The sequence below is a fragment of the Triticum urartu genome, chromosome 4, assembly GCF_003073215.2.
Source record: "Triticum urartu cultivar G1812 chromosome 4, Tu2.1, whole genome shotgun sequence".
NCBI lineage: Eukaryota > Viridiplantae > Streptophyta > Magnoliopsida > Poales > Poaceae > Triticum > Triticum urartu.
In genome coordinates, this window is record NC_053025.1 from 319,562,414 (window position 1) to 319,586,205 (window position 23,792).

Sequence of the window (23,792 nt, forward strand, 5' to 3'; positions counted from 1 at the left end):
TTCGCCAAAATGGTATGAGTGAAGTATGTTCGCGGAGTCACCCTCAAGAACTATCCAGTTCTTCTTTTTCAAGATCCACATCATTTTGATGGGAATCCTTGGAGTTGTGGTCGTACTTTATGAAGCAGAACTTGATATACTCTTGGGAACCCACTTGACCAAGGCCTTGGGAGCTCCTTCGAATGCATCAATCTCCTCTTGAAGCTTGCCCTTGCCTTTTTGCTTGTGGTCTTGTGGTGGAAGATCATCTTGAGCTTGTGTTCCTTTGAAGGAAGTAGGATCATACTTCTCTTGTTGAGGAACAAACTTCGTCTTGGGGTATTGATCGTCTTCCCACTCAACTCCATTGGCATTGAACTTTTGTTCAAAACCAACACCTTGATTCCTCCGGTGCCTTCCTTGCTTGCGTACAATTTCCTCAAATTTTTTACTTCCGGCAAGGCTCTTGTAAACACCTTTATCTATAATTCCCTTCAATAAGCTATTTTCTTGCTCAAGTGTAACTTGGCTAAGAGAATCATTAGTGGAATCAAGAAAACTACTAGAAGCAACAATATTGGATTTAGCATGATTATTGTTACTACTAGAAGAAGAATCTTTCTTACTCTTGTTGCTAGATTTTACTTGTGGCATGTAAGTAGACAAGAGTAAGGGCTTGGCAATGTAAGAAGAACTTTTCTTGCGAAGATCATCATTGATTGCTTTTAAGAACCCATGCCCTTGCTCTAGGTTGAGCTTTTCAAAGCGTAGCTTCTCATGAGTCTTTAAAAGCTCTCGATGATCTTCTAAGGTAGTTTCATGAGCTAACTTAAGAGTGTTTAGTTCTTTAGTTAGACACTCAATCTCCTTCTCATCATCGTCATTCGCTTTATCTTGATTAGCATGATTAATAGCAAGTTCATCATAGTTTTCATCACTAGAGTTGTCAACAAGTAAATCATCATCACCTAGCAAATCATCTTCATCACTATTGAAATAAACATACTTGGGATGTGATACCTTTGGGCCTTTAGCCATGAAGCATCTTCCAATTCCTTCATTTGGTGAGTCAAATATGTCATAGGAGTTGGTTGACACAAGTGCTAGACGGGCCGCACCTTCATCATGAGTATACTCTGAGTTGGAGTGATAACTTCTCTCAGAGTGGTGGTCGGAGTCGGAGTTGGATACCCATTCACCAACATGAGCTTTATGTCTTCGTTTTGTGTAGCTCCTTGATAACTTGTCCTTCCTCTCCGAATCCTTGCTTCTGCGAGAGGTTCTTCATTCATAACGATCATCTCTACTCCTTCTCTCTCTTGGAGGTGATTCTTCTCTTCTACTTCTCCTTTTAGGTGAGTCTTCTCTTCTTTTGTAGGGAGCCATACACTCATTGGTGTAGTGTCTGGGTCTTCCACAATTTGTAGAAATTACACTCATGACTAGAAGATCTTTTTTCATTGTAGGACCTTGACTTGGAACTTCTTCCCTTGCCTCTACTCTTGTAGAACTTGTTGAAGTTCTTCACCATTAGGATCAATTCCTCATTGAAATCTTGTTTCTCACTTGATGATGTAGGAGCATCACAGGAAGCTTTGTAAGCACCACTTGCCTTGTTCTGAAGCTCTTCTTTATCCTTGAGTGACATCTCATGAGCAACAATTCTTCCAATGACTTCGGTTGGATTGAGATCTTTGTAATTGGGCATCATTTGAAACAATGTGCACACGGTATCATATTTTCCATCCAAGGCTCTTAGGATCTTCTTGATGATGAATCTGTTGGTCATCTCTTCACTTCCTAAGCCGGCAATCTCATTTGTGATGAGAGCAAGCCTAGAGTACATTTCAGCAACACCTTCACCATCCTTCATTTTGAACTTGTCAAGCTGACTTTGAAGCACATCCAATTTGGATTCCTTGACGAATTTGGTACCTTCATGCATATCAATCAAGGTATCCCAAATTTCCTTTGCATTCTCAAGACAGCTGATTTTGTTGAATTCTTCGGGGCACAATCCGTCGAAGAGGATATCGCAAGCTTGAGCATTGTATTGCAGCATCTTCAATTCTTCCGTGGTAGCTTCACGATTTGGTTCTCTCCCATCGAAGACTTCACCTTGCAAGTCAATACACACAATAGCCCAAACAGCAGGGTTTATGTCCAAGAATATGCATTTTCATCTTATGCTTCCAACTAGCAAAATTAGTACCATCAAAGTAAGGACCTCTACGGTGGTAATTTCCCTCGCTAGACGCCATACTCTCCTAGGTTGTGAAACCAAGGCTATGATCACCAAAGCTATGGAAATCAAGGCAAATGGAGACTAAAACTCTGATACCACTTGTAGGATCGAAAGTATGTCTAGAGGGGGTGATTAGACTACTTGACCAGATAAAAATCTAGCCTTTTCCCAATTTTAAGTCTTGGCAAATTTTAGCAACTTATCACAAGTCAAGCAATCAACCTACACATGCAATTCTAAGAGCGTAGCAGCGGAATGTAAATCATTGCATATGAAGGTAAAGGGGAGGAGTTCGGAGGGAGCAAACGCAATGTAGACATGGAGATTTTTGGCATGGTTCCGATAGGTGGTGCTATCGTACATCCATGTTGATGGAGACTTCAACACACGAAGGGTAACGGCTGCGCGAGTCCATGGAGGGCTCCACCCACGAAGGGTCCACGAAGAAGCAACCTTGTCTATCCCACCATGGCCATCGCCCACGAAGTACTTGCCTCACTTGTGTAGATCTTCACGTAGTAGGCGATCTCCTTGCCCTTACAAACACCTTGGTTCAACTCCACAATCTTGACGAAGGCTCCAAACTGACACCTAACCAATCTAGGAGACACCACTCTCCAAAAGGTAATAGATGGTGTGTTGATGATGAACTCCTTGCTCTTGTGCTTCAAATGATAGTCTCCCCAACACTCAACTCTCTCACAAATTTTGATATGGTGGAAAGATGATTTGAGTGGAAAGCAACTTGGGGAAGGCTAGAGATCAAGATTCTTGGGGTTGGATTGGAATGTCTTGGTCTCAACACATGAGTAGGTGGTTCTCTCTCAGAAAATGAATGCTGGAAGTGTAGGCACGTTCTAGTGGCTCTCTCCATGAATGGAGGAAGGGTGGAGGGGTATATATAGCCTCCACACAAAATCTAACTGTTACACACAATTTACCAAACTCGGTGGGACTAAATAGTGAAACTCGGTCAGACCGATTTTGTTCAAAATGTGAATGTTAGGCTTTTCGATGGGACCGACATGTCAACTCAATGGGACCGATTGTGTTAGGGTTAGGGCATAACGTAATCTCGGTGAGACCGACCACATGAACTCGGTGAGACCGATTTCTGTAATAGGAAAACAGAGAGTTGGTCGAGCAAACTCGGTGGGACCGATTGCTCATTTTGGTGAGACCGAAACGTTACGAAAAGGAAACAGAGAGTTTGCATTGCAAACTCAGTGGGACCGATCGTTCATCTCGGTTAGACCAAAACATTACGAAGGGAAATAGAGAGTTTGCAGTCCCATCTCGGTGAGACTGACATCCCTATCGGTGAGACCGAAATGATTTGGGTTTCTGGCTATGGCTACGTCAAATGAACTTGGTGATGCCGGATAGATCAAATCAGTGGGACCGAGTTCGACTTTTGGTTTGGGACATATGAGGATATGAGAAAGTGGTTGAGGGCTTTTGGCGCATATCACTAAGCATTTTGAGCAAGCAAGCCATTAAGAAACACCTCATCTCCTTTTAATAGTATTGGCTTTTCCTATGGACTCAATGTGATCTTGGATCACTTAAAATGAAAATGTAGTGTCTTGAGCTTGTGCCAATATGTGTCCTTAGCATTTTGAGGGGTCCACAACTCTAGTCCATGCCATGCCAGTCATTGAACTTTCTGAAATGATTATCTTGAAAGAATATTAGTCCAATGAGCTATATGTTGTTACGAATTACCAAAACCACCAAGGGATTAGTTGCACTTTCACCGTCTCGCTCGCCTAGTCACACTCGTTGTAGGTGGTCGTCAACTCCTCCAGCGGGCGAGGAAGATTTCACGGGCGGAGAGGTAGGATTCGAGCCGCGCCTACTGCTCCGCCGGGTCCGTGTCCAGTGCGCGACCGCGCTGTCAGTGGCGAGCTTCTCCTCCGTTTGTTGGTGCTCCTGGAGGAGGTACTGGTTGTAGGCGGCGTTGGCCTGCACCTCCCAGAACTGCTCCACCATTCCATGTTCATGTAATGGGCACGGGGCCTCGCTGATGGTTAGTGCTTTGGCAAGGGTGGCACGGAGGAGGACGGTGGCACTGGCTCATCATCGGCCACGTCATTCATTGGGACATCGTCGTCCTTTGGCTGCCCGCTGCCGGCCAACCAGCCTCCACCAATGGCAGCCATCTCCTTTGTTTGTTTTGTCATCAACACATCCCAGAGAGCTTTGGCGGGGGAGGAATTCATGGTGGGGCTGGCGCGGAGAGGGATCGAAGGTGGATGACTGCAACAATGATCAGGACAACAATTCATATAGCAATGGCAAACGACAGGGGAACGGACGAGTGGCACCGCAGGAGACGCATCAGCAACAATGTGCCATGATTGTGGCCAGCAGGCGGGCGGACGGGCATTCGTCGTGTCTTTTGAACACGCAGCAATCACCTGCATCGGGAAGCGGCGCGGTCTGCGCTCTCTCGACCGGCTCGCCGCTTCAATGCCGGTGCCAGTGAGCGGCCGTGTTTCCTCTAACCGGGCATAAATGTGGGCACTGACACTATGGAGCGGCGCTAACCGTTTCTGGCGGGAAAAGCATGCATGTGAAGGAGGGGTTTTGGGTGGGACATGGCGGTTAGAAGCTGGCATGGAAATGATCCGGACTCCCGAAAAATCCCCTGTTTATCTCTGATTTACGGAAGAAAACACGCCCAGACCATGCCGTAAACCTATAGAGGACCGTGTCTGAACCAGAGCAGTCAGAATGCAGGAGGTTTAGGGTCAGTATTCGAGATGCCCTAACAATAAAATTCCTCATGAACGAAAGTCTTCACCATACGAAAATTTGTAAACCGGCTCACAAAAATATTAATAAATCAATTGATATGCGAGATATCAAAAGAAATATCATTTAAGAATTTGCTTTCTTCTAAGTCAATCATTAATTCGTACTCTCACTGATGTGAAAAACGCTTTTATATTATGGCACGGAGAAAGTATTATGTAAATATATGGATATTTTTTTCGGTGTACAAAGAGTAGATTTTCAAAAAAATGAAAGATGAAATAAATAGGACCCAAGTACCTGACGTGTGGCCCTAGCACATGACAACTCCAAACGATTTTGATGGTAAGTTTAGTGACGCGAGGATGACAATTTTGTTATTTTTGTTTATTTTTGATAGAAATTTACCATGTGTCACTGCAATTTGCAATCTTTGTGTGGCTATTGTTGCCATCAAAAAATGTCAAGCCCAAAGTGTCATGTACCTGATGTGTGGCACTTACCATTTGGGAAAAATATCACTTAGAAACTTTAATAGTCTAAGGCAAGTTTATATGACAACCAGTTCTCAGGAGAATTGACAATAATTTTCTTTTGTGAATGCAAAATCTAAAAATATCACTTTAAAACTTATTATTATTTTTTACAATGATTTCCTAAATCACATCTAAGCACAGGGTGGCTCCATGATTTGTCGTTGTTACCCGTAGGGTTCTTTTGCTGGGCTGTGAGCTATCTCCTTCTGTTTTTCTTGTTGGTATTTTTCTCCATCGAGAAGTGCGGTCCGTGTGGAAACGTGATCGGTTGTGAACTGCCATTAGTGTTTTCCCTTTTGCTAAAAAAGTAGATTTTTCTTACTAAACCCTATTTGGCGCCTACTGAGTCACTTACACCGTTATTTCCAATTGATGCACACCCCTCCTAGGCAAATGTAGTGAATGGGCCAGCCCATTGAACATTGCCCTTTCTTTGTATTAGGAACATTTTACACCAACCATTTTGTGAAGCTTGTAGAACCTTCCCGCTGGTTTTATGAAGCTTCTCGTGGTTTTAATTTTTTTATTTTTTGGTTTTCTAGGTGGTTTTATTCAGCTTTTCCCTTTTCTCTTCCTTTTTATTTTTATTTTCTTTTAAATGCTCTAATTTTAAAAAAATTCAAACTTTCTTCGTTTTTTGAACTTTTAAAAATAAATAGAACATGTGAACTTTTCCCGAATCTACACGCATTTTAAAAAAAATCGACAACCTTTCGAATTTTGTGATTTTTTTTCAAAAATGGATGATTTTTTCCATACTCATGAACTTTGTTTCCAATATCCGCAAACTTTTTCAATTCAGGAACTTTTTTAGAAATCGATGAACTTTTCTAAAATTCATTGTTTTTTCAAATTCGTGAACTTCTTTTTTCTAAATCAATGATTTTTCTAAAATATGTTTTTTAAATCCATTAACTTTTTTGAACTCGTAAAAATTTCCAGATCTGTGAATTTGTAAACTTTTTTTTTTGCATTTTCCAAAAAGCAAATGATTGACTGGTCAACTGGTCAACAATTGACTGAGCGAACCAAGCTACGAGCGTCGCCCTGGCGAGCGACCATGTCACCGTGTGGATGGGCCGGCCCGGGACCACAGGTGCGGCAGTGCTAGTTGGCTCTTGAGTGCATGAATGTGCATGAATCGTGAGGAGGAGGTCTCGTTTCCCCAACGAGTGCCGCCCTCTTGGAGTTGTCCCTGTTAGATGGGCCGGCGCACACCATGTTTTAGAAGCTTCTCGAGGCTTTCGAGCGTTTTTCTATATTTATTTTGTCTACTTTTTATTTAGTCTTTCTGGATGTTTTTTCTTTTTGAATTTTTTTTTTCTTTCTTTCTTTCTCCTTCTACTTTTTTGTTTTATATTTCTTTTTCATTCTCGTTTTTTATTTTTATGAACTTTTTTTCAAATTTTATGAAATTTATTCAAATTCGGGAACTTTCTCAATTTTTTGGACTTTTTCTAAATTCGTAAACATTTTAAAATTTATGAAATATTTTCGTATTCATGCAAAAAATTTAATTAATATTTTAAAAAAATAGTTAACCTTTGGAATTTATGAACTTTTTTTTCAAAATTGTGATGTTTTTTTCTAAATCTATGAACTTTTTTAAAAATTCATGGTTTTTTGGAAACGTATTAAATGTTCCAAATTTATGTGTTTTTTTCAAATGTTCATAATCAACCTACCCATGTTCAACTGGTGCACGGTCAACTGGTTCATCAGTTATAGCTAGGTCGGCCCACAATGTGCGCGCGTGAGCCCTAGTTGGTTTTTTAATTGATTGGGTTGCTTACCACATGTGGGAATTTTTCATGTTTTGACCCTTTGGCAACTTTTAGCCGGACCCGACCCTTGTTTCAAAGTATTTCGGGATCTGACCCTTTTCCTAGCGTCGGAGTCCACGGTGGTAGGGTTGCATAGCCTACCGCCAGGCCTCGAGGTGGTAGGTTAACGGCACCCGTCGTCAACCAACCGTATAGGGGCTTACGTGGCCTAACAGCACTACCGCCAGGGTGGATAGCGGTAGGGTAGTTAAAACTACAGCCACTCTCCTCGGCCGTAAGGTGTGCCAGGTCCTGCGTGTGCGCCCAGGTGCTGTAACAAAAATGAGATGTAAATTTACAGTAGGGTTTCACACCATACCACCGGGTGGCCTGATGGTAGGGTCCCCTATAATCGCAAATCACAAAGATTTTACGGTAGGCTATGAGAATCTACAACCCTAGTACCTGGCGGTAGGGTCCTATATCACTTATTGTTTTAGCAGATCTTGATCATTTCTGTTACAAGTATGAATGATAGTTTAACACAACAGTAATAGTGTTTGCAAATCAAAATATGATGATCTCACACATTATAACATGCATCACACATCGATGTAAATGATAGTTCAATATATCAAATAGGTTCACACGTTCAACATAGTAAATAGGTAGCAAATCGACAACACCAAGTAGTTCGACATAGCAAACGAGTTCTTGTTCACAAATAGTTTAACTAAGCGAGTTCAAGGCAACCATATCACTGTTTCCTCCCCCTCTTGATGGCATGCTCCTCGTTTCTCTTCGGGCGGGCTTCATCCGGCTTCTTCATGAGATGAGGACGCGCTTTCTGAAACGGGGATGAAATCTTCTAATCCTTCTTTGGTTGTCTTCCCCTCTTGTCCTGGGCTGGTTGGGTTGGTTGACTCGGTGGAGGTCTATCATCGTCGTCGTAGTCCTCCTCCTCATCCCCTTCTTCCTCGGCTTGCTCCTCTTCCTCTTCTCCCTCGTCATCCTCAACAACGCGATTCGACGAGGCGGCATGGGTAGAGGAAGCTTCTCCGGCGTGGCGCGATGAAGCGATGGCATGCATCAACCTTCCATGAACATAATCATGGATATCGGCCGCGCTAGCGCAGCCAAGCATGCCCACTATCTTACGACAAAGGGTCATGAACTTCAACAATAACAAACATCCAAGAACATAATATGGATCAACTTTAGGGTTACAATTAAACTATAACATGGCTAGGATGCTCGATGTTACCTTCATTGTTTCCCTCAACTTGTTGTTAGATTCCACAGTCCTTGGGTCATACGCAAGTGTCCGAGCCATAAAAATGCTTTTGTTAAGCTTCGAAGCCTGGAAAGGTAAGCACCATTTGTAAGTCAGTGACTAACTAAAGTATTCATCCAACAGCTGAGTGCTCAAAACAATAGAGAACACAACTTACCACTCTGTTCATTAGGGGTGCATACTCCTTGAATTCGCCTTTGAGCTCTCTGAGGCTGTCACAGTAGGCTTCATCCTTGGAGTCATGGTCCTCCAATGATGCGATATCGGCTGACGTTCACGGTGGCCTCAAGTCCACACGGTACTTCATGCCATCGTCATACCACTTGATGTGTTCATTGTACATGCCCCAGTCAATCGCTCTCCTCTCGCCATCTTTGCGATACCTCCTCTCATACCACACTTTCACATGCTCCACGTGGTCGTGCCCCACGTCTATGATCGACTGAAAATTCTTCCTACTCTTCCTACAAGGCATAATAAACAATAAAACAAAAAACATGTTGAACGGAACGAAAACATGGCAATAGAGTAAAATGCCCTCACCAGTGAAGGTCTAAGCCACCGATGTCGGTGGGGCGTGCCGGTGGGGTATTTTGAAACATACCAAATTGCATGGCCACACACTGTGGTAAGTGCCACTCGATGGTGTAGACACATATCATTGGCACAATGAACCGCCAGGCAACCCTGTCCTCATAGCACAACGGGTAGATCTCGAACCCCCATTCTCGGTCATGGTACAACCAACATTTGACCTACAAAGAGATTGCTAAGAATTATGAAAGTTGGTACAAAATGATTGGTAATAAGCTAGTTAGCATACCTGGTACGCTGTCAGGTTGTCTAGCTCATTGGTGAAGACCTTGTACAACGCACTGGCCTTTCCCGTGTAGAGCTTCACCTTGTCCCAAGCGTATGCGGCAGTTGGTTATCGAGCATTGTCGCCTTCTTCGCCATACTCCGTCCATGTATGCCGGCCATCTTTCTCAGGATGGACTACCGGCAACGGCTCCCACATCCAAAGAGAGAGAGAGAGAGCCCTGTAGCGACCCGACCTCAGACGGTCATGTCTCTGTGCTTAAGTGTCATCCCTATATCGGTATGCTGACACACACAGTACTCGAGGATTTATAACAGAGTTAAATCACATGTATAAAGTAACATAAATACTATTACCTCAATCCAAATAGTGGAAGTAACAACAAGGTTGTGGATTCCAATCAACACCAACGGCAAAGTTGAGTGTAGAAATCGTAACCCTAGCGTATCACTTACTCGTCGTAAGATAATCCTGCAACATGAGATGTTGCAGCCACAAAGGGTCAGTACATTGAATGCACTGGCAAATTCACACCATAGAGCAATGAGGAATAATAGCTATCACTACATGCATATATGGCTGGTGGAAAAGCTCTATGGTTATAATGTTTTTGCGACAAGCCAATTTTTCCCTACTGCAAAGGAATATAATTTATTTAACTACAAAGTTGGTTGAAAATATTGAGAAGGTTCCTCCAACTCAATCCCAAATTAACATCAATAACCCAACAAATTATTTAAGTAACATGATGAGATCAATATGATAATCCAAGAACCAGATACTCAAGATGTCCATAACCGGGGACACGGCTAATCATGATTAGTTTGTACACTCTGCAGAGGTTTGCGCACTTTTCCCCACAAGACTCGATCGCCTCCGTTGGGTTTCTCGCACTACATGGTGTTTGAGAAACAGATGACCGAGACACAGTCTTTCAGAAACATTAACTCTTTACTCCGGGCAAACCATACCAAACCTACATCCCTCTACCTGCTGATCCAGCTCTTCAAGAGCTCATGTAACTTACTCAACTATGCTAGAGCCCATAATAGCTTGTGGCTGCACACGGAAGTTTCTAGCATGAATAATCTTATGATCCCTTTGAGCCTGGGTGGCATTCCATAGGGTGATCACACGGGTCCTCCGGGATCCCCTTGGGCATACACTAGGTTCTCCAGGTGCCCGGGCAAACCACTGGGTGCTCCAGGGTGCCCCAACCAATCCACCCAGATGTGTATTAAAGTAGCCACCTTAAGTTAACCATTAAATAATAACTCTCACATCTGTCATGAATTCTCTCAAACCAAACCACATCTACGAGCATAGCATAGCAATATGAGCATAACGTAAAAGTAACTCCCAGGGTTTGAATGCAGGGAAATATGTTCCTACCTCATCAACTACTTCCCGATACACACATGTTATCAATCCTAACCATGCAATGTTTGAGGGTTGAAACTAATGCATAAAAACTGGGCGATAAAGGGATATGATCAAAGTGTGAACTTGCCTGCAATGTTTATGAAGATGATTCACACTCAAAAACTCTTGATAGTTCTACTCTTCACACTCCGGTCAATCTATCGTAAGCAAGCAATAGTAACCACACATGAGCGATCACTCAAAACATCAGAAAGAACGAAGAAGACGATTCGAAAAAACATCGAAACCAAGCAAATAACTCTTGCAACAATAAACAATTTCTAACAGTACCAAAATTATATGAATTTGGCCTTATCAGAAAGTTTAGGTCAAGAGCTTCGATTAGCAAAAAGAATCAACTCAAGTTACGAAACTCAAGTTACGATCAAACGAAGTTTGAATTCAAATCTGGTGTAATTCAAATTTAAATCTTTCAAAAATATGTTTGAGTTGGATTACTGGATAGAGGAGATCGTAACGAAGAAGTGGGCATTGGTTTCGTTGGATTTGGACAAACGAGCAAAAAGTTGTGATAGATTGAAGATCAGGGACTAAACTGTGAAGAAACTAATTACATACGGGTCCCTGGCCGGAATTAAAAAGAAAAATAAAAATACTAAACAACGAACGTTCGTCACAGTACCTAATCTAATGAATATGTTCGCTGTAAAGATCGAACTAGTGAACGCTCACGAAAAGACGTTTTGAAAAAAAAACAAAAATGCGATGTGGATCATTGGATCCAGATCCAACGGACGGGAGGCGGCGGTTACCACGGCGATCGCCGGAGTCGGGGAGGACGTCGGCGGCGGCTTCGGTCTCGGTCGGGGTGGCGGCTCCGGGCGTCGGGGAAGGCGGCGAAGAGCACGGGGAGGGGCGGCGCGGAGCGGCGATTGCGGTGGTGGCATCGGTGGCGACGAGGGCGGCGGCTGCGGCTTCCGACAGCGGCGACGGCTCTGAGATGCGGCAATGGCGGTGCGGCTCGGGAGGAGGAGAAACGAGGGGCCGGGGTCGGGGCTCGCCTTATAAAGGTCAGGGAAGGGGCGATGGCGTGGGCAAGGGGCTAGAGGAGGCCGGGGCGAAGACGGCGGCGCCAGCGGAGTCGTGCGGGAGGCGGACTCGGTCATCCGGTCAGGGACGACGCAGCGGTGGGCCGGCACGGTCGGCTGGGCCTGGGGCCGGCCCAGTCGGCGGAAGGAAAATATTCTTTTTAAAACATTTTTACAGACAATAAAAGAAAATAAAATAAATCAAAATAAAATATACTATAGGCATATAATATATCAAAATTTTCAGAAAAAAGATTTCCTACAACCTGAACATTTTTCTAGCACCAAATAAAATACACATTTTTTTTGAATAAATCAAACAGTGCTACTGGTGCAATAAAGACTCAATAAAATCATTTTAAAAATTCCAAAGTGATTTCAAATTATTTTTCTCCAATTTTCTATTGTAGGGAATCATGTTACCCTATTTTCCGTATATTTTATTTTTGGAGAAAAATAATTTTAATAAAACCCAAATAACTCCAAATAGAAAATAATTTCCAAAAGGACTTTGAATTTGATCCTTTTAAACTCCCAACTCATATTTCATATAATTTGAAGAAGTCATTTTATCTTCTCTCCTGAAAATCATTGAGTTGCTTGGAGTTTCTGAAGTGGAAAATATTTCCAAATGAAATTCAAATCTTTTGAAAACCCTTTTCATTTAAATAAATGGAAGAAGTCATGTCATCTTTTCTCCATGGTTTTGTGGTGAAAAGAATTTGAATTCGCGGAGATCATAAATGCAAAAATGAAAGTTTGGGAAAGTCCTTTTATTCCCTCTCATTTAACTTTCAAAAAGTTTCAAATTTCACTCACTTTCAGTCAATCAATCAAACAATCAATAAAATCTATCTATTTATATAACATTCCAAAATTTAGAATTTTGGGATGTTACAAGCCCGGATAAATCCACACATGCTGGACTTCTCTTCAGTCCTTGGCATTGCATCATCCAGCTACAAACACCAATTGATGATCAGATAACACAATCTAAAGCAGCATGCATACGTCCATACAGAATATTGAGATATTTATCATACATAGCGATATAGGTACGCGAGGTCGGGGGCCCCCAGCTGTACCCTGCATCCCAGTCGGCCAGGAAGTCTAGATACATCCATAGGATGGTGTCCCTAGAGCAGTCTGGAAACATGACCTCCGTCAAAAGGAACCACAAGTAGGCCCTCGTGTATTGCTCCACGGTCCGCACATCGGCATCTTTCAGGCATATGGCCTGGTTGTTCTGGATCGACATGAGTGTTACACTGGATGTTTGGTAAAACCTAGTTACTATATCAATGCGAATGAATCATATTTAATCAAACTAAAAATCTTATTGAATCAACAATCACATATATCCATCATATCTCTACTCAATCATTTTAATCCATCATATCACATTAACCAATCATATTCAACCACATCACAGCATCAATCATATTCAACCACATCAAATATCAACGAATCATTCAAAAAAATTATGAACATGAACTCGGGTCCATGTTGATACTATATAGAAACATGAACTAGGATTCATGTACTAGATGAAATAGGGTTCTATCAATTCATTCATATTCAACCACATCAAACATCAATGAACAATTAAAAAAATTATGAACATGAACTAGGGCTCATGATGGTACTTTATAGAAGCATGATCTAGGGTTTATCTACTAGTTGAAATAGGGTTCACTCATATTCAACCACATCAAACATCATATTACTCCTAAGTAAACAAACCTAAAACAACAAAAATCAAATCTACTAGATGAAATAGGGTTCATCTTGTGCCAAGTAATGCATAGAATTGAAGCTTTTTAACTAAAACAAATAGAAGGGATTGAGCACTACAAAAAAAAACAACTTCGTGATGATACGTGTTTGTCACACTAGGTCACGTTTTCTGTCATGCATGTACATCCATGAAGTTTTTATGACAGAATCAAGATAGTCATACCTATGCTGTCGTAGAAGTGTTCCATGACAATACCAAAATTATCATCACGGAAGTGTCCACTTCCATGACGGTAAATGACGCGTCATGGAAGTGTTTTCGTGAAGGGTAACTGACATGTGGCATCCACCGTAATAGGTTGCCGTTAAGCTACCGGGTTTCGGTTTGGATCCGATAAACCATTAATAGCCCGACCAATTGGGATTTTCCACGTGTAAAATTCTCACTCGCCGGAGGATCCACATGTCGGCTCAGCGTTGGGACAGATGTCATCCACTCATTGTACGAGAGACGCCTATAATACGTTGGCACGTGGCAAGGCCCAACAATGGCCCATTTAGTTGAAAGAGGCTGGCCTAGTCAAAATTAGCAGGCCGGCCCATATAGGGCCTACTTGTGTCTAGTCCATTTATGCCCACGGCCCATACGATATGTGCCAATTCGGCCCGTCAATGGCCCGTTAACTATTTTACACCAATGCGGTCCATCGTCGGTTCGAGCCCGTTAACAGCCCGCTATATATTTGGGCTCAATATCGGCCCCATGTGGTTTCGGTCTATTAACGGCCCATTCAAGGGATGGGCCAATTTTCAGGATATACGTCTTTTGGCCTTTTAGTGACACATTTAAGTGTTGGGCCAATTTCCAGCCCGGAGTGTCTTTCAGCCCGTTAACGACCCATAAATGAGTTGGACTGTAACATCCCAAATTTTCAATTTGGAATGTTATACATAGGTCATCCATGCATATCATATTTTATTGCATTTCGTTCTTGTGATCCTCGAAATCCTAAGCAACTCAAGGACCCTCGGAGAGAGTTGGGGATTTTCCCTCGTTCTCATATTTGAGTTTTATCAAATATTGAAACAAGGATCACTTTGGTTTTAATTATTTTTCTCCCCCAAAAATATTTCATATTAAAATTATATGAGAGGAGATAATATGACTTCTCCAAAATAAATAAAATGTTGGAGGAAAAATATTAAAATTAATTTGTATTTTTATTTGGGGTTTTATCGCTATTTTATTTGAATTAGGAAAAATATGCGTTTTTGAAAATTGCATTAGGGGCCCAAATAAATGTTCACCTTAACCGGTGTATTTTTAGAGGACGGGGAAAATTTATTTCATGATTTTTGGAGTCCATTTAGTATTTTTTTTCTTCTTTTTTCTACGCGGAATAATTTAAAAAAAACAAGTAACCGACCTAACCGGGCCGTGTCCGACTAGGACTCCTGGCCCGGTCAGGCTTTATAAGCCGGGAGGCCCGACCCCAGCAGCCCAGCGCCCTGCCCAAAACCCTAAGCCGCCATCGCCCTACCGCCGCCGCCGCACCAGCCGCCGCCGCCGCGTGTTGCTACTGCTGCCTCGCCGCCGCACCACCGCGCTACTTCCGCCGCCGCGCCACCATGCCGCGTCGCCACCAGCGTCGCCCGTGCCGCTCGCCGGAGTTCGCCGCCGCCGCTGCCGGTTTTCTTTGCCGGTTCAGTTTTTCCGGTAAAAACCCTAGATCCGTTTTTTTAATAGATCGGTTCGGTTTTTATTTTTTTCCCGATTTAGTTATTTAGCGAACGCCCGTTCGTATGTTCGTTTTAATGATCGGTTTTCACCCATTAACCGCAGACAGCGAACGTTCGTTCGTTAGCCTGATCGTCAGTTTTCTTTTTCCAGGGTTTCTCCACGATTATTTTTTATCGCGATTTCTGCCCTTTTTTCGTTTTAGTTTATCTTTTCGCTCGTTTATCGGAATCAGGCGATTCAAGCACCTAGATCTTCGTCTCGAAGCCCTTTTCTATTTAACCAACTTGAACAAGATTTTGGTACTATAAAATTTGACTTTAGTCCAGATTAGTAATCGGATTTTGTTTCTTTCGCAGTTTGAGTTTCGTTGCTCCGTTTGAGTTGATTCTTTTTGCAAACCGGAGTTCTTCAGTTGAACTTTCCGGTTAGATCTTCTTATTTGAGATTTACCCGTGCATCTTTGCTTGATTGCTTATGTATGGTATTGTTTGTTTGCGATAGAACACCCAGAGTGCGAAGCGTGCTACTACGAGTCTTTAGGATTTGCAGATCGTCAACAAGGCAAGTAACACTTTGATCATACCCCTTTATCACCCAGTTTTTATGCATTAGTTTCAACCTTCACACATTGCATGAGTAGGATCTCTTAACATGTGGGTCTGGGAAGTAGATAATGAGGTAGAACCTATTACCTGTTTTATTATCAAACCCTTGGGAGTTACTTCTACGTTATGCTTATATTGCCATGCTATGCTCATAGGCATGGTTTGGGTTTGAGTGTATCCATGACATATGTGAGTTGTTAATTAATGGTTCAATTTAAGGTGGCAACTTTTAATACACATCTGGGTGGATTGCCTGTGGGCACCTGGAGAATCCAGTGTTGTCCTAGGATATCCCGGAGTATCCATGTGATCATTCTACGGTCCGCCACCCAGGCTAAAAGGGGTCATAAGACTATTCATGCTAGAAACTTCTGTGTGCAGCCACAAGCCATTATGGGCTCTGGCATAATTGAGTAAGTTGCGTGAGTTCTTGAAGAGGTGGACTAGTAGATGTAGGGGATTGAAGGTGTACCGGTCCTCCCGGAGTAAAGAGAGAATGCTTCTGAAAGATTGTGTCTCGGTCATCTGTTTCTCAGACACCCTATAGTGCGAGAAATCCAACAGAGGAGATCGAGTCTTGTGGGGAAAAGTGCGCAAACCTCTGCAGAGTGTAAAACTAATCATGGTTAGCCTTGTCCCCGGTTATGGACATCTTGAGTATCTGATTCTTGGATTATTATATGGATCTCATCACTCTAAAATAATTTGTTGGGTTGATAATTACTTTTAATTGGGATTGAGTTGGAGGAACCTTCTCAATATTGTTCAACTACCATGATAGTTAAATAAAATATATTCCTTTGTTGTAGGGAAAAATTGGCTTTTCGCAAAACATATTAACCATACAGCCTCCACCAGCCATATACGCATATAGTGATAGCTTTTATCTGTTCATTACTCTCCTATGTTAAATTGCCAGCATATTCCATGTGCTGACCCGTTTTCGGGCTACAACGTATCCTGTTACAGACTTTTCAAACGAGGAGTAAGGTGCGATAGGCCGTTTGTCATGCACTCAGCCATGCCGTTGGAGTTGATGGACTCACTTTATCTTCCAAGCCTTCCGCTGTTATTGTATTAGATGGCCTTAAGCCATATTCATTGTAATAAGTTCTCTCTTGAGACAGTCGATGTAATAAGTGTGTGATTTCCACTCTGTTATAAATCCTTCGAGTACTGTGTGTGTCAGCATTACCGATCCAGGGATAACACTGAAGCACAGAGACTTGACCGTTTATGGTCGGGTCACTACAAGATTGTATCAGAGCACACGCTGAATGTAGGACACGACCACTAAGAAAAGCCATAGGCCACCCTTCTCTACTTATTTATGACTCCTCTCCCTTTTCTACTCTTTAGGACGGCAGATACAAGGAACAAGTTTGCACAACCGAATGAAGACACACCTTTTGGACGACACTTGAAGGAGGTCGCTAAGTACCTGAACATTGGAATACCAAGCTTCACCGGGACCTATACCGCCACTTTACCAGAACTGGAGCGATGGATGATTCGAGTTCAAGTTCCAGGAAGGACGTTCACGCCAGTCACTAAACCCATAGATTTTTCCTATGATCCACCCACCTGGAGTCTAGGCAAGAGTATGGCAGCCCACATGGCTATAGGACGCATCGGGGAAGTTTACCACAAGGAGCTGAAGGACACTATCTACCAGATATGTGGACGCCAAGATGAGCAATGGGAGATGATCAACACCAGGAAGGACAGGTCCATTGCTGCATTCATCCAGGAATTAAACCACCACATTTGTCGCCAGGAGAACTAGATGTGGCAAGCATGATAGATTTGAAGAAGGCGATGATCAGGATCACAGAGCTAGAAGAGGAGCTTAAGTCTACACGCGATGGATATGAGGAGGAAATGATGATACTTGTGGAGAGCAATGACGACATGACCAGGAAGCTAGGAGTTTTTATGGGAGACCCCGCGCCAGGGGGAGAAGACGATGAACCCAAATAGATTCGTTCTAAACACTACATCATCATAGACGACACCGATTCCGACCCGGATAGTAGTGATGATGACTATGAAGACGAAGCTGGAGCAGATATCATGGAGTCTTCCACTGATCAAAATTTCTAGTAGACCACCATACTATTAGTAGTATCCCCATGTAAATATTAGTAGTCCGAGCACTCTAACGATAGTTAGACCGATTGTATGCCCTTGCTTGATTGATTGAGTGATATGGTTGTGTTTGTCTCATGTGCATATGGGTAGTGCTTTCTCATTAGACCTCATTCTATTCTAATCTCTTCCCTCTAAACCCATTAGATGCCTCCGAGATGTGACCCCGGTTTTGCTGTCCCACCAGAGCTCACTCAGTTGATCCAGCAGCAGAATGCCTTGATGCAGTTGTTAGTTCAGAACCAAGGCAACAACAACAACAATAACAACCCACCGCCACCACCACCAGTTGACAACTTAGCTTGTTTTCTGAGGCTGCAGCCGCCGATGTTTTCCAGTAGCACTGAGCCAATAGTTGCTGATGATTGGCTGCGCAGGATTGGAAGCGAGTTGACCACCACAGGTTGCACAGATGCGGAGAAGGTGTGTTTTGCCGCACACCAATTGGATGGACCAGTAGCCGCATGGTGGGTGAATTACACATCCACTTTTCCTATAGCCAATGTCATCTAGGAGTAGCTTCAGCAAGCATTCCGCATAGCCCACGTATCCACGGGAGCTATGAGCATGAAGAAGCGTGAGTTTCGCAACTTACGCCAAGGGAACCGTACTGTAGGCCAGTACGTGGAGGAGTTCAGTAAGTTATCCCGCTATGCTCCAGATGATGTGGCCACAGATGCCGTGAAGCAGGAGAAGTTTATGGAAGGGCTGAATGATGAGATGAGTATGCAGTTAATGGTGGCAACATTTAACAAATACCAGGAGTTGGTAGATAAAGCACTCATGATCGAAGGGAAGCAGCAGCAGATAGAGAGCCGCAAGAGGAAATATGGACAAGGGAAGTACAATTCAGGAGCTCATCAGAAGCCTCACTTTACCCCGAACTCGGGAGGGCTTACACATAACCATGGAGGCCACACTCACAATGGAGGAAGTACCCATAATCATACTGGCCCAAGGTATGGGAATGGGAATGGATCAAGTAGCAATCAGAACCGTTCCAATCCAGCCACACCCGCCAAGAGGGACCTAAGCCACGTTACTTGTTTCAAGTGCGGGAAAACTGGACACTATGCCATGGAGTGCCCGGAAGCGAAGAACGGAAATGGTAATGGGATCTCTGGGAAGAAGCCCAATCCATTTAACAAAGGACAAGTGAACCACGTGAACATGGAGGAGGTTGAAGAGCAACCAGATGCAGTTATCGGCAAGTTTTTAGTTAAGTCGTTTACTTCGATCGTTCTTTTTGATACTGGTGCATCGCATTCATACATATCAAGGGAATTTGTGGATAAGTATAAGTTGCCCACTAGACTTCTTAAGACACCTATGCTAGTAACCTCACCTGGAGCCGAGTATATGGCGAGCCATGGATGTTTTCAGATGCCATTAACCATAGGTAGTCATGCTTTCCCCTCTGGCTTGATAATTCTGGAGTTCGCAAGGATTGGATGTGATACTAGGAATGGATTGGCTGTCGATGTACGGAGAAAACATCGATTGCGCTAGTAAATCAATTCTGCTTACTACCCCGGAGGGAAAAAGGATCAAGTATGTATCCAGGCATGCGCCAAGGAGAACCCAAGTACATTCTCTCATGGGAGTTGTTCAAGAGGAAGTGCCTGTTGTGAAGGATTACCCAAATGTATTTCTAGAGGAGCTACCAGGCATGCCGCCAGATCAAGACATCGAGTTTTTGATAGAGCTGTTGCCAGGCACCGGGCCTATATCAAAGAGACCATACTAGATGCCCGCGAATGATCTGGAGGAGATCAAGAAACAGATTAAGGAGTTATTGGAGAAAGGTTACATCCGACGGAGTTCATCACCATGGGGAGCCCCGGTGCTATTGGTTGAGAAGAAGGATAAATCTCTAAGGATGGTTGTTGATTATCGGGCGTTGAATGAAGTGACAATCAAGAACAAGTACACACTGCCAATGATCAATGATCTGTTTGACAAGCTGCAAGGAGCTAAAGTGTTTTCGAAGATCGACCTGCGATCAGGTTACCACCAGCCGAAGATTCGAGAAAAGGATATACCAAAGACATCTTTTACCACAAGTTATGGGCTTTATGAGTATACAGTTATGTCATTTGGGTTGACTAAATCCCCTGCCTATTTCATGAGTATGATGAATAAGGTGTTCATGGAGTTCTTGGATAAGTTTGTCATGGTGTTCATTGATGATATTTTAGTATACTCAAAGAATGAAGAGGAACACAAGGGGCATTTGCGCTTAGTACTCGAGAAAACTCAGGGAGCATCAGTTGTATGCCAAGTTCAGCAAATGTGAGTTTTGGTTGAAGGAAGTTGGATTTCTTGGACATGTTATATCAGGAGAAGGTATAGCAGTAGACCCCACCAAAGTTCAGTTAGTAACTGAGTGGTTGGCACCCACCTCAGTTGGAGAGATCCGCAGTTTTCTTGGACTCGCGGGATAATATCGAAGATTCATTGAAAATTTCTCTAAGATTGCGAAGCCTATGACAACATTGTTGAAGAAGGACACTGAGTTCCATTGGACTGAGGAATGTGAAGCAAGTTTCCAGGAGCTAAAGAAACGTTTGACTATAGCCCCAGTGCTGATCCTGTCAGATATACGCAATGATTTCCAAGTGTATTGCGATGCCTCTCGCTTAGGACATGGAGGAGTACTTATGCAAGAGGGAAGAGTTGTTTCATATGCCTCACGACAACTTCGACCGCATGAGTTGAATTATGCCACACATGACTTGGAGGTGGAAGCCGTAGTACATGCACTCAAGACTCGGAGACATTTTCTCATTGGAAACCATTGTGATGTGTATACGGATCATAAGAGTTTGAAGTACATTTTTACACAGAAGGAGTTGAACCTCAGGCAAAGGAGATGGTTGGAGCTTATAAAGGATTATGGTATGAAGTTGCACTATCATCCGAGAAAGGCCAATGTCGTAGCAGACACTTTGAGCCGAAAGAGTTATGTCAATACCTTAGTAACAGGAGGATTGCCAAAGGAGTTAGCAGAAGATTTTAGGGAGCTACGCTTAGAGATTGTTCGCAAAGGTTTTGTTACAACCATGGAAGTTCAGTCGACCTTGTTGGGAAAGATTCGAGAAGCCCAGAAGGATGACAAAGAAATTGTCGAGATAAAGGAGAAGATGAGCGAAGGCAAAGCCAAAGGTTTTCGTGAGGATGAGCTCTGACACCTTGTGGTTCGAGGACCAGATATATGTGACCAATAATGCAGAGATCAGGAAGTTAATATTACAGGAAGCTCACGACTCCCCATACTCGATACAGCCCGGAAACACCAAGATGTATTTGGATTTGAAGGAGCGTTTCTGGTGGACTGAAATGAATAAGGATATTGCCGAGTATGTAGCCGTATGTGATGTATGTCAAAGAGTGAAGGCAGAACATCAGAAACCGGCAGGATTAGTACAACCTATACCGATACCCGAATGGAAGTGGGATAAACTTGGCATGGATTTTATCACCAGATTACCGAATACCCGATCGGGATATGATTCTATCTAGGTAGTAGTGGACCGCTTTACCAAAGTAGCTCACTTTATCCCAATGAAAACCACATATATAAGTTCAAAGTTGGCCAAGATATATATGACCAGGATCGTATGTCTGCATGGAGTTCCGAGGACCATCGTATCAGACAAGGGAACACAGTTTACTTCAAAGTTTTGTCATCAACTGCACTAGACTTTGGGAACCAGGCTGGAATTCAGTACAACTTTTCACCTGCAGACAGATGGACAGACTGAGAGAGTCAATCAGATTCTGGAGGACATGTTGAGAGCTTGTGCACTAGACTACGGGTCTAGTTGGGATGATAATTTACCCTACGCGAAGTTCTCATACAACAACAACTACCAGGCCAGTTTTAAGATGGCATCATTTGAAGCCCTGTACGGAAGAAGATGCCGAACACCGTTGATGTGGGATGAAGTTGGAGACCGCCAGTTGTTTGGATCGGATTTGATTAAGGAGTCCGAGGAGAAAGTTAAGCTGATTCGAGATAGACTGAAAGTAGCTCAGTCTAGACAGAAGGGTCATGCAGACTCGAAACGCAAGGAGGTAGTCTATGAAATCGGAGATAGAGCATATCTGCGAGTGTCACCGCTGCGAGGAGTTAAGCATTTTGGAGTTAAGGGAAAATTAGCCCCGAGATTTGTAGGACCGTACCGTGTTCTGGAGCACATGGGAGAGGTTGCCTACAAGTTGGAATTACCTGAAGGACTGTCAGGAGTTTATGATGTGTTTCACGTTTCCCAGTTAAAGATGTGCCATGCCGAGATGGCCGATATTCCTCTGAGAGATACAGTGCCCCTGGAAGCAGTTTAGTTGGACAGTGATTTGACGTATGAGGAGAAACCAGTCAAGATTCTCGAGTTTGCCAGTCGAGTTACCCGTAGCAAGGTTATCAAGTTTTGCAAATTTTAGTGGAGCCACCATACCGAGGACGAAGCTACCTGGGAAAGAGAGGATGATCTACGCAAAGACCACCCACACCTATTTTCTAGCCAACCCAAGTCTCGAGGGCGAGATTCATCTTAAGGGGGTAGGTTTGTAACATCCCAAATTTTCAATTAGGAATGTTATACATAGGTCATCCATGCATATCATATTTTATTGCATTTCGTTCTTGTGATCATCCAAATCCTAAGCAACTCAAGGACCCTTGGAGAGAGTTGGGGATTTTCCTTCGTTCTCATATTTGAGTTTTATGAAATATTGAAACAAGGCTCACTTTGGTTTTAATTATTTTTCTCCGCCAAAAATATTTCGTATTAAAATTATATGAGAGGAGATAATATGACTTTTCCAAAATAAATGAAATGTTGGAGGAAAAAAACTAAAATCAAATTGTATTTTTATTTGGGGTTTTATCGCTATTTTATTTGAATTAGGAAAAATATGCGTTTCTCAAAATTGCACTAGAGGCCCAAATAAATGTTCACCTTGTCCAGCGTATTTTTAGAGGACGGGGAAAATTTATTTCAGGATTTGTGTAGTCCGTTTAGTATTTCTTTTCTTTGTTTTTATGCGCGGAATTATTAAAAAAATAAAAAAAATAAGTAACCGACCTAACCGGGCCGTGTCCGCCTAGGACTCCTGGCCCGGACGGCCATTATAAGCCGGGAGGCCCGACCCCAACAGCCCAGCGCCCTGCCCGAAACCCTAAGCCATCGCCGCCCTAGCGCCACCGCCGCACCAGCCGCCGCTGCCCCGCCGCCGCGCCGCTCGCTGGAGTTCGCCGCCGCTGCCGGTTGTCTTCGCTGGTTCGGTTTTTCCGGTAAAAACCCTAGATCCGTTTTTAATAGATCGGTTCGGTTTTTACTTTTTTTTTCAATTTAGTTATTTAGCGAACGCTCGTTCGTACGTTCATTTTAACGATCGGTTTTCACCCCTTAATCGCAGACAGCGAACGTTCGTTCGTTAGCCTGTTCGTCAATTTTCTTTTTCCAGGGTTTTTCCGTGATTATTTTTTATCGCGATTTCTGCCCTGTTTTTTGTTTTAGTTTATCTTTTTGCTCGTTTATCGGAATCAGGCGATTCAAGCGCCTAGATCTTCGTCTCGAAGCCCTCTTTCTATTTAAACAACTTGAACAAGATGTTGGTACTATGAAATTTGACTTTAGTCCAGATTAGTAATCGGATCTTGTTTCTTTCGCAGTTTGAGTTTCGTTGGTCCG